This window comes from Rhinatrema bivittatum, chromosome 3, assembly GCF_901001135.1.
Source record: "Rhinatrema bivittatum chromosome 3, aRhiBiv1.1, whole genome shotgun sequence".
NCBI lineage: Eukaryota > Metazoa > Chordata > Amphibia > Gymnophiona > Rhinatrematidae > Rhinatrema > Rhinatrema bivittatum.
In genome coordinates, this window is record NC_042617.1 from 480,358,383 (window position 1) to 480,371,116 (window position 12,734).

General features: G+C 43.3%; 1 protein-coding gene across 1 annotated transcript in view; it reads left to right on the forward strand.

The window, feature by feature from the left end:
• Positions 1-8,885: 8,885 nt before the first annotated feature.
• Positions 8,886-12,734, forward strand: part of UBXN2A (UBX domain protein 2A) — an 89,916-nt gene continuing 86,067 nt past the window's right edge. The window contains exon 1 of the mRNA XM_029596003.1: positions 8,886-8,949. The gene's annotated coding sequence lies outside the window, so the exon portion shown is untranslated. The remainder of the gene's footprint in view (positions 8,950-12,734) is intronic.

The following is a 12,734-nucleotide window of genomic DNA, read 5'->3' on the forward strand; positions in this document are numbered from 1 at the left end:
AATTGGGAACAACGAATCCAAATCATTTAATTTGGCGCAAAGCGTCCCCCAAGGCTCCTCTCTCTCTTCCACCTTATTCAATATATACTTCTGCCCTTATGCCGTCTACTGTCTGACCTTGGTCTTCCGCATTTCATATATGCTGACGACATTCAAATCCTCAAACCCATCACGGATACACTGCCCAATGCCATCAAGACCTGGAAATCAGCCCTCCCATCTATCAACTCTCTCTCATCGACAACTTCCTCGCCCTTAATACTGTAAAAACCGAGCTACTAGCCATTTCGCTGAGCAGTATCACCATCAGCCCATCCTCAATCAACTCCACTTCCCCCCTAACACCTTCGCCTCTCATGTACGCAGCCTCAGTGTCATCATAGACAATCATTTTAATCTAAAAAAATTCATAAACACAACCCTAAAAGATGGTTTCTTCAAGCCACAGACATTAAAAAAAACTCAAACCCCTATTACACCTTAATGACTTTCGTACCATTTATTTATTTAGTGATTTTTTATATACCGCGGCACGTTAATAACATCACCTCTGTTTACAATAAACAATAATTAGCAACAAGCTTTACAGACAATATGAAATAATGTGAACATATCATATATCATAACATATATATAAAATAAGCACAAGTTAAGAACAAAAAACAATTAAACTAAAGATAATAATATTCTAATGTTAATGGCAATTTTAAATAATAAATGGGAGGTAAGAGACCGATAAAGTAAAATTTAGCAGTGGTATAAAATCAATGGGCAGTGATAACTAGGCGAGTGAAAATGGATCAGAGAAACATGGTTAAGTAATAGGCATTTCAGAAACGAATGCTCATTGGGAGAAAGCTTGTTCGAACAGCCAAGTTTTGAGATTCTGCTTGAATTTCTTATGGCAGGGTTCTAGACGCAGGTCTGTGGGCATTTTGTTCCAGATGTTGGTTCCGGCAATAGTGAATGAGCGGTCTCTAGTAGCAACTTGTTTGATGTGTTTAAGTGAAGGGGTGGCGAGTTTGGCTTGGTGCATTTTCTTATTGGTCTCTTTGATGTGCAGAAGATAAACTGATCGGAGAACCATTGCATATCTTGGTTATAAATCGACTTATGAATGAGTGTAAGGGCTTTGAATAAAATCCTAGATGCTACCGGAAGCCAGTGAAGGAACATGAGAGCAGGAGTAATGTGTTCATGGCGGTGCGTGTTAGTGAGTAAGCGTGCTGCAGCATTTTGTAGCATCTGTAGTGGTTGTATGGTGTTTTTGGGGAGACCAAGTAGTATGGCGTTGCAGTAATCCAGTTTTGACAATATTGTAGCTTGTAAAAGTGTCCATATTACAAGCCATCATCCTGTCTAAAATCGATTACTGCAATGCCATTCTTCTAGGTCTCCCAAAAAGTACTATCCAACCCTTACAGATACTCCAAAATGCGGCAGCCCGAATTCTCACTAATGTTCATAAAAATGACCACATCACCCCCGTACTCAAACACTTGCACTGGTTACCTGTAACATCCCGGATACAATATAAAACACTCACTTTAATTCATAAATCTCTCCACATCAAGGACATGCAATGCTTCAACGAACACCTCTATTTCCACGATTCAGGCAGACCCACCAGAAAACAACACATGGCTACCTTACACACTCCCTCCCACAAATCGATGAAACTGAAGTCCACCTCTAACCGTGCTCTCTCCTCTGCTGGCTTGTCCCTTTGGAATAACATGCCCCACACTCTGCATCAGGAACCATGCTACAAGAAATTTAAACAGAACCTCAAAACATGGCTCTTCAAGCAAGCCTTCATCTGAACTGTCCTGTTTACCTCCTTCCCCCCAGATTTCTATGCACCCCCCTCCTCCCTCCTCCTATACTTAGCTACCCGCCACCCCCCCCCCCCCCCACCCCCCAATTACCTTTCTCACCTTCTCATTTTTGGTATGTATGATTTATCTCTTTTTATAATATCAGGCTAATCTAAGCGAAATTCCATCAAACATTTACTTTCCTTGAAAAATATTAATTATCTTGATTGCCAAATCATGTGTATGCATGTACCTATCTTCTCATATAACAATCAATTAATTTAAATTAAAGTTAACTTTGTAATTTTCCTCTCATAGCCTTTAGTTACATTGACAACCAAGTTATATATATTTTGTTTCTGCCTTCCTGCTCACCAATTTATATGTAAAGCCTGTTGCTGAATTGCTGTAAACCGATTAGATGTTCCGAATGATAATCAGTATAGAAAATCTCTAAATAAATAAATAAATACTGGTAAGTGTTTGTCCAGTCCCTAGACTAGTGTTAATACATTCTTGTCTGAGTTCAGTGTTGCCTGTTGCTGAGTATTGAAATGGTTAAATATTTAATCAAGTTTTGCTAGTCTGTCCACAGTTGCTTTTGAAGAGAATACTGACAGGCTGATGTCACTGCAGGGGTATATATATATACTGTGACGTCAATTTGCTCTGTCTCCATCTGCTGGTAGAGGTGCATAACCCACTTGTTTTGGATTCATTGGACTGTCCTAAAGAAAAGGAAATTATCAGTTAAGTAGTAATTTCTCAGTGTCCAAACTCCTGTGATGTTCTCATAGTCTTGCGAGAACAGGACCGGAGTCCAGTCACCATGCAGCTCAAACTCACTGCAAACCTCCCAGTGCAAGAAAATGGATCAACTGTTCTGGAAGCAGTGCCAGCAGTTCGGCAAATATAAAGGGGAGACAACAACTTCATTTCCACCCATGACTCTGCTTGAGCTCTAATGGAATGAGCCTTGACCTGAGTAGATAAAGGTTTCCCAGCATCAACGTATACAGCCATGACTACTTCCTTAATCCAGCGGGCTATGGTAGCCCACAAGGCCAGCTCTCCCTGCCTAGTATCGCTGTGAAAGACAAATAGGTGATCCGTCTTTTGTAAAGGCTTAGTAACCTCCAGATACCGGACAATATGTCTCTTGCCATCCAAGGGTCGCAACAGACCCTCTACATCTTTCTCTTTGTCCAGAGAGGGCAGGGAGATGGACTGATTCAAGTGAAAGTCAGTGACCACCTTTGGTAAAAAAGAAGTAACAGTACGCCCCTGGAGTTATGACTCCTGGCAAGACAAGGCCTTCAGTTCAGAAATCCTATGCACAGAACAAATTGCCACAAGAAACACTGTTTTCAAGATCAGTAACCACAAGTTCAGGTTATGCATCAGTCTAAACGTACAGTCTACTAAGAAATCCAATACCAAATTAAGACTCCATAAGGGTACCAGAAAAAGCAAAGGAAGACGAAGATGTTTCACTCTGTTCAGAAAACGGGCCACATCAGGCTGAGCCGACAAGGATCCATCATTCACCTGACCTCTGAAATAGGAGAGAGCCGCTACCTGTACTTTTTAAAAAATTGAGGGCCAAGCCTTTATTCAAGCCATCCTGCAAAAATTCCAAAATGAGCGGGATCTTGACCGAACAAGGAAGAGTACTTCAGATCTTCCCACCAGGCCTCAAACACTTGCCAAACCTGCATTTAGGCCAAGGAAGTGGAGAACTTTCTAGCTCTGCAAGTGGAAATCACTGCCAAAGAGTATCCATGTTTCAGCAAGAGAGCCCTTTCAAGGGCCATACTGTAAGACAAAATCGAGTCGATCTTAGTGAAGAACAGGACCCTGCCGAAACAGATCCCTGTGCGCCGAAAGCCGAAGGGGCGATTCCACCAGGAGCCACTGCAGATCTCCATACCACGGTCTTCTAGGCCAATCTGGAGCAACCAAGAGCACCATCCTTCTGTGGCACTCGATCCTTTGGACTAATCTGTCCAACATGGGCCAAGGAGGAAAGGTGTACAGCAACTTCTCTTCCAGCCACTCTTGCACCAAGGCATTTATCCCCAATGATTTCAGATCTCTCCTGCAACTGAAAAATCACGGAACTTTCGCATTGTGAGAAGTAGCCAGCAAGTCTAAAAATGGGATACCCCAGCGATTCAGAATCAGCAGAAATGCCTCGTTTGATAACACCCATTCTCCTGGGTCCAGACTTTCCCTGCTGAGAAAGTCTGCTCTTTCACTGTCTTTTCCTGCTATAAGCGAGGCTGAGATCATCTGGAGATGTAGTTCGCCCCCATTCCATAAACTGATCTCTCTCCTGCGACACTTGTTGGCTCTTGTTTCCTTTCTGCCGATTTATTTATTTAAATCGAAGCAATCTCCAGTAGGGAGATGCACGTCCACCATCTGCTGGAGGAGAATATTGGCAAGCTGATGTCACTGCAGCAGTATATATAATGTGATGTCAGTTTGCTCCCTCTCCATCTGCTGGTAGAGGTGCATAACTCACTTGTTCTGGATTCATCTGACTGGAAGCTAAGAAATGGGCAGTAAAACCTCATTGAGAACCATTCATTACCAGAAGAAAACAGAACAGCTGTTCTGGAGGTGGGGCCAGCAGCAAGAAGGGGAGAGGTGTGTATTGGGGGGAAAAGAGTCAGGGAAGCAAACTCAGGGTGGATGAGAATCACATAAGCTTTACAATGGACATTACTTTAGTACACTTAGAGGCTGATGCAATAATCTGAACGTTAAAAAAAGTTGTGCTGTTTTTCAGTGCATATTATATATTGTTCAGATAAAAAAACATTTAACTTCCAATGCAGAAAGCTGTTATGCAAATGCATTGGGAATTAAAAAAACAAGCATAAACTGTAAAATGTGCATTCAGATTAGCTGAATGCAAATTTTAAGTCAGAAAAGAGGAGGAAAGCATTGCGGTATTCTTGATACTTTCTCTTTTTCACCAGGCGCCTAACTTATCAGGCTAAGTGACAGCAGCTCCCTGCTGCCACATAACCGGATAGATTGGTACTTATCTGAATAAGCGGCGGCTGCCTCTGTTTACCCAGATACAGCCCTAAAGATCAGAAGATTAAGGAGCCATGCTTGAGAGCAAGAGCTGTGGGTTCATGAAAGGGAAAGTAGCAGGAATTGCAGTATTTTAGCAACAGGGAAAGTATAACTAATACACAAAAAAAGTGAAAGCCAGGCTCCGAAAATATAGCCACAATCTGGCTGCGATCTTTACTATCTGGGTTGCCTTCCCCCACAGTATTCTGGACTTTTTCACATTTTTAAAATGGTTTTAAGTGCCAGCTCTGTAACGCTGGAAACTTAACTCCATCTCTGACCCATTTCCAGCGCTAAGAAAATAACAGCTGGCTCAATGTACTGCTCTGCATCGGGAAGAAATGCTTAATGATCACATTTGCATGGGATTTCCATCTGAAGGTGCTACAGAATACTCCCATTTTAGAATGCTTATTTTGTATGCGTAAAATTTCTTGCTGCATCGGCAGTAAATTTTATGTTCACAAAATGAATGCTGAATTGCAGGCAATGCTGTGCGTTGGCCAGAATGCACCTTTCTGCATCAGCTTATGTGGGTTTAAATGGGGCTTTGAGGCCAATGTGGTGACAAAGGTGATAAGAGCTGTACATCGCTATATGGAAGGACCCTGGTTCAATCCCCAAGTCAGATCTTTCACACCCCAGGTTGGCAGCAGCATTCAGGCCCAGGGTTTGGAGTCATGCTTATTGCTTAAGGGTGACACTATCTAACAGGAACAGTCAGGGCTCACACCTGCAGGATTCAAGGAGCACTAGTGTATAGCTCCACACCCCCAGTCAAAGGACCATCACTGCAATGATTTGACTATATATATAAAAAAAAGAGAAAATCCCAGGTGGCAGTGAATGAAAGGTCATGGTATCATAACCTAGCCTTGACCTGAGGTGGAAGCAGTATGGGAGGAAATAGCCCAATCCAAAATTTTTTTTTTTTTTCATTAACACCAACTCCAGGAGTTGTAATTAATTTTTTTTTTGTGCTAAACACAGGGCTGGTGCAAGGGTAGTAGGCGTCCTAGGGAAACCTTCTGCCTTGCATCCCTTCCAGGCTCTAGCTCCGCCCTCATGCAAGTCTTAGACAAATCCCCTCTCTTATACAAACTTAGGTTCCTTGTCTCATTCACACAAGTACCCTTACACAGGCTCCCTCCCGCTCATTAACACCATTGCTCTATCGCACACACTCAGAGGCACCGCTTGCGGCCTGCCAAGACTCTGTTTTTCTTGCCGCGACCAGGATGGATGTTGCTCATGATCCACTGAGTGTCTGCTTTTCTTGGCCTTGAGCAGGATGGGTGCTGCTCATGACCCGAGTCTCTGCTTCTCTCGGCTGTGAGCAGGATGGGTGCTGCTTGTGGCCCACTGAGTGTCTGCATTTCTCAGCCATAAGCAAGAAGGGTGCTGCACGTGGCCCGTCAACTCTGCCGCTTACAGCCTGCTGAGTGTCCTCTCGGCCGCGAGCGGGATAGACTCTGCTCGCAGAGTCTCTACTCCTCTCTGCCATGAGTGGGACGGACTCCCCTCGCAGCCCCATCTGGTTGCTCTTTGCCACCTCCTAATGACTAGTGCCCTAGGCAACCGTCTAGTTCGCCTATTGGGACGTGCCCGCCCTGACTAATCAAATTACAACCTGTGGTAATTTTAAATGAGCCAATTAGCCTATTTTTACTTCTAATCAGCTCAGGGAAATGTGTTCAATAGGCAACATTACGTTTGCAATAATGTAACTCGGACTAACAAATTAACGCATGTTTTAACGCATTTTCACATATAAACCCCTTAACGGCTAGCTATTGCTCCCCAGGGGAGCAATAGCTAGCCTGTACCCCAGGTGGATGCCTGGAATGCCCTTCCGGAGGATGTGGTGAAGACCAGAACTGTGAAGGACTTCAAAGAGGCGTGGGATAAACACTGTGGATCCATAAAGTCAAGAGGCCGCCAATGAAGAGTGGGTTACTCGCCAGAATGATGGCTACTGCCTGGAGACAATACCCTTATTCAATAAACATATACATGCTTACTGTGACTCCAACATCGCTCTAAGCTTCAACAGCAAGAGGAAACGTGGAAAAAAGGATTTGCCCTCACAAAGAGGGGAGTAGCTGGCTTGTTACGGCGGTTACTACCCCAAACCAAATAAGCCTGATACTTCACTTTCAATGCATATACAGCATAGTTCTCTGCTTCAACGGCAGGGGAGAAGAAAAAATTGATACTTCACACATCCAGCAGAGCTCTCTGCTTCAATGGCAGGGGAGAAGAAAAAAGGGTTCGCACTCACAAAGCGGGGAGTAGCTGGCTTGTTACGGCGGTTACTACCCCAAACCAAATAAGCCTGATACTTCACTTTCAATGCATATACAGCATAGTTCTCTGCTTCAACGGCAGGGGAGAAGAAAAAATTGATACTTCACACATCCAGCAGAGCTCTCTGCTTCAACGGCAGGGGAGAAGAAAAAAGGGTTCGCACTCACAAAGCGGGGAGTAGCTGGCTTGTTACGGCGGTTACTACCCCAAACCAAATGTGCCTGATACTTCACTTTCGATGCATATCCAGCATGGCTCTCTGCTTCAACTTTCGATGGATATCCAGCATGGCTCTCTGCTTCAACGGCATGGGAGAAAGGCTGATACATCACGCATTTCCAGCATAGCTCTCTGCTTCAACAGCAGGGGAAAAGAAAAACTGATGCTTCACGCATATCCAGCATAGCTTCAACGGCAGGGGAGAAGAAAAAAGGATTCACACTCACAAAGCGGGGAGTAGCTGGCTTGTTACGGCGGTTACTACCCCAAACCAAATGTGCCTGATACTTCACTTTCGATGCATATCCAGCATGGCTCTCTGCTTCAACGGCATGGAAGAAGACTGATACATCACGCATTTCCAGCATAGCTCTCTGCTTCAACGGCAGGAGAGAAGAAAAACTGATTCTTCACGCATATACAGCATAGCTCTCTGCTTCAATGGCAGGGGAGAAAAAAAAACCTGATACTTCACGCATATCCAGCATAGCTCCTTGCTTCAACGGCAGGGGAGAAGAAAAACAACCAATAAGGGCTGTATAACATAGTCTGGGTAAAACAAGCATGGGTGTAGCTTGCTTATTGCGGTGGTTACTACCCCTACTACCCCTAACTAATCAAGCTAGATAATTCACTTGGACGCAGCTCCATCACTCCTCTCTACGTTAATGGTGGGGGTGGAAGGGAAATAGAACCAAGAGCTAAGAGAAACAGATAAGTATGAGAGAAAAAATGTGTGAAGCTTGCTGGGCAGACTGGATGGGCCATTTGGTCTTCTTCTGCCGTCATTTCTATGTAGTATCGGTGCTGGTGTAAACTATATTCTTGTGGGCTACAAAAATAATATTCGGCTTCCATTGAGTCTTAGCCAAAGCTGTTAATGTATATGCCCTTATGAGAACCCGTAGGCCAGCAGACATCTACTGCAACGAGTACTACTTATGTAGTCTCAGAAGTTCACATATAACATCATTTTCGAATAATTCTTATTGTTAGTTCTGTAAAGTTCTGATAACTAGCAAACCCCCCAAGTATGTTTTGCGCTAAGAATGCACCAAATAGTTTGCATTCCTTTCCGAAAGCGCTTAGAAGACTCTGCAATGAGCCTCCCACCGCGTCACTTACTCGGGCGTGGCCTCCCGCGCACGCTCGTTACACTGTACCCAAACTTGCTTTGCCCGGGTCGGGTCAGGAAGGCGACAAGTTAGGATCTCGCGGGAAGCCGGACGGGAAGGCCGGAGATCTCGCGAGAGCTACCCTGCGGGCCCCGGATTGGGCGTAAGCGGGCGTTAGGTCCCTGAGGCCGATCTAGGGAGTGTCCCCCTGGCGCTCTCGGGGCGGTGAGTACGAGTTGCAGGAGGCGGTGGGCGGGTAGTTAACGGTTTACTAACTGGGCAGAACTGATATAAAGTGATTACCGTCCCCTTCTTCATTCCCAACACCACTACGCTGGCACTCAGAGTGGCAGGACGCGCCGTGGCGAGAGCCCTGGGGAAGTGCTGCCCTGGCCTATTTTGTATGAGGAAGTTAATCGGTATAAATTGGGTTTTGCTTTGCGTAGATCTTAAGTTGTCATTTTAGAAGGATCATACTTTTGCTGCCGATTGTCAAGATTTTTAGTGTGAGAATAATACGGAAAAACACAAATTCAGTTACTCCTTTGTCATAGTATGCTTTTAAGTGCGTGCATGGATTGGTTGACAGCCTTTTTTGAGAGCTAACTACGTTAGTCCGCTTTTCTGTGACCTATCCCAGAACTCTAATTAATCAGCCCCGTTTTCTATTCTGTTTTTAAAGAACGGCATACATTTAACAATGGGGTTGGCATTATAGCATTGTAAATACCTACAGTACCTGCAAGTAATCAGCTTTGAAGTTCCTGAAAAGAGGAATATAAGTCAGTTGGGTACTACATAAAATACCGTCTCTCTTTTCTTGTAGGACTTATCAATTGTATGCAGGGGATCTGGGAGCCTATAGCCTGGTGATCCTGACGTCTGTGCTGGGCAGAGTGGTCGAAGCTATTCTTAAAATCAAAATTACTGTCCACATAACTTTGCCTTGCCAGTTTACTAGATTTATTTGAGGGTGTAAAAACAGACCGTGAAAGCTGAGCCAGTTGATATGTGTATTTGGAGTTTCAGAAGGCATATGACAGATTGGAGGCAGTGTCCTCTGGTGGGCTGATAACGAAATAAGTCCGAAAACCAGAGGGTAGGAATAAACGGTCAGTTTTCTAAATGGAGAAAGTTTTAGTGGAGAGTCCAAAGGGATTGTATTGAGACCTGTGCTGTTTATATATTCATAAATTGCCCAGAGAAAGGATCAACGAGTGAGATGACTAAATTTATAGATGACAAATTGTTTTGAGTCATTACAACAGCAGCAGATTCTGAAGAACTGCAGAAGAACATTGTGTGATTAGTAGACTGGGCTTCCAAATGGCAATGCAATTTAATGTGGACAAGTGCAAAATATTTATTTAAGATATTTACATTCCCTTTAATAAACAAGTTATTATGCACATAGGGGGAAAAATCCCACCACAGGTATATGATGGGTTCTGGTTAGGTGTCATCACCTAGGAAAAGGACCTCTTGTGGATAAACCTTGAAATCTTTGGCTTGCTGTGCAGCGGTGGTCATAAAAGCAAATAGAATGTTAAGAATTATTGGGAAAGAAATAGTCTGTTTTGTTCTGTCATAATTCCTTTGTATAAATCCATAGTACGAGTGCACCTTGAGTACTGTGTGCAGGTCTGGTCACCCTGTCTTGAAAAAGACATAGCGGATATAGAAAAGGTATAGTGAAGGGTGATAAAAATGATAAAGGGGATGTAAAAGCTTCCTTATGGAGAAAGGCTAAACGGATTAGGGCTCTTTAGCTTGGAAAAGAGAAGACCGAGAGGAGTTATGATAGAAATTTATAAAAACATGGGAGGTAGAATGGGTAAATAAAGAACAGTCAGTTTCCCTTTCAAACACTCAGACTAAAGTCACTCCATGAATCTAGCAACTGGAGATTTAAAACAAATTGTAGGAAGTATATTTTTTTTCACTCAATATACAATCAAGTTATGTAATCTGTTGCTAGAGGACATGTTCAAGGCAACCTCATAATGAGCTTCAAGGACTGGATGAGTTTCTGAAGGAAAAGTCCATTAACAGTTATTAGCCGGATAGAGGTGCTTGTGACCCAAAATGGCCACTGTCGGAGACAGAATGTGGGCTCAGTGGACCTTGGTCTGACCTAGCTTGGTACTCATGTATATAACTGCTAATGCAGCTATTTTTCTATCACCCCTCATGGATATGTTACTCGATTGCCCTTTCTATTCTGATCAGCAAACTTTTTACAGTATGTCAGGACTACAGAAGAAAGCCCACACAAGCTGTCACTCACAGACTAACTAAACCCAAAAGTTGGTTAAAATGAGGAGTGTAAATGGTGACTAAATAGAACAGAGATTTATAGAAAGGGTGTCAGCAAGCCAGGAATAGTGCTTAACCTCTTATACAAAGATAGAGGAAACCTAGACATCTCAATCATCCACCCATAGTTTAAGAAGGGGAAACATTTTTTTTAATTTAACGATGCAAGTAAAATATAGTGTCATTAAATGTGTGTAGGTAATTCAATAAATGTCAGAGCATATAATGTAGTACAAGATGCTGGTACCTACTGAGGTACCAGCATCAATAAAACATATATGGCCAAGAAAGACCCTGACAACAGTTGTTGTTTTGGGAATATCCTTGCCTCAGAGGGTGCTTGGCTTGGGTTAGCAGACCTCACCATTGAAATGGAAGATCTCTGTGGGGATTTACTTTGGACTAAATTATATACTCTGACATTTATTGAATTACCTATAATGTTTAATGACTTTTTATCTGTTTTACTTGCATCACTAAATTTTCAGAAGAAAATACTTTCCCCTTATTAGTCTATGGGTGGATGATTGAGAGGTCTGGGTTACCTCTGTCTTTGTACAAGAGGTTGAGCACGTTTCCTGGTTTGCTGACACCCTTTCTGTGAACCTTTGCTGTATTTCATCACCATTTACATTTGTCATTTTAGCTGTCTTTTGGGTTTAGTTGATTTAACAGTATTTTAGCCATGTGTTTTTGCATTTATTGTGTTCATATTTGAGTCCCCAAAATTTAGTGCCACATACATGATCAATGTGAACAATTTGAGTGAGGCTTCTGAATACATGGTTCTAGTTATTTCTTAGAATTTTATTTTGTTAGAATTGGTAAACGAATGCATTTTAAAGTATTTTTATGTTAGCTTTGTTGGGGTTCATTCTGGTTTTCTAACCAGTGCATCTGAAACACTTCCAGATATTTCTTTAACTGACATTCTATTATTTAAATAGTAAGGCTTTGTTAACAAGAGAGACAGCTATAATTAAGTAAAGTTTAAGATGTGCATTGATGTCATGTTTGTACCAAATCCTCAATTCATTCAGAAAAGCATGCAAGTAAATGGAGAAATTACTTACCTGATAATTTCGTTTTCCTTAGTGTAGACAGATGGACTCAGTATCCCGCGTGCTCCTGATAGCATTTGGAGACTGAGTCAGATTTCAATCTGACGTCAGCACTACATATACCCGTGCAGGAAGCTCTGCTCTTCAGTATTCTCCTCAAAAAGCAATAGTGGATATATGAGTGTTTGGATAACTTGATTAACTTGAACTAGTTGACGTGAATTGTAGCTGGAGACTGCCAGTGTCGTCAACCGAGAAACGCTGATACCTGGTAACTATGGGTGTCTTGACTGGGGGTAAGTCTGGCTTACCCGTGCTTATGTCTTGCTCTTGGGGATTGTCACCCGAGGTTTCCGTATTTTGAGGCAGCCATGGGCGGGATACTGAGTCCATCTGTCTACACTAAGGAAAATGAAATTATCAGATAAGTAATTTCTCCATTTCCTAGCATGTAGCAGATGGACTCAGGACCAATGGGATGTACAAAAGCTACTCCCGAACCGGGTGGGAGGCTGCCCGTGGCCCACTTAGTACTGCCCTTGCGAATGCTGTGTTCTCCCTGGCCTGAACATCCAGGCGGTAGAACCTTGAAGGTGTGAATGGAGGACCGCGTCGCCACCTGACAGATCTCGGCGGGTGACAGCATCTTGGTTTCTGCCCAGGACACTGCCTGGGCCCTTGTGGAATGGGCCTTGACTTGTAGAGGTGGAGGCTTGCCTGCCTCTCTACGTAGGCCGCCTTGATTACTTCTTTGATCCAGCAGGCTATGGTTGCCCGCGAGGCTGCTTCCCCTTGTTTTTTCCCGCTGT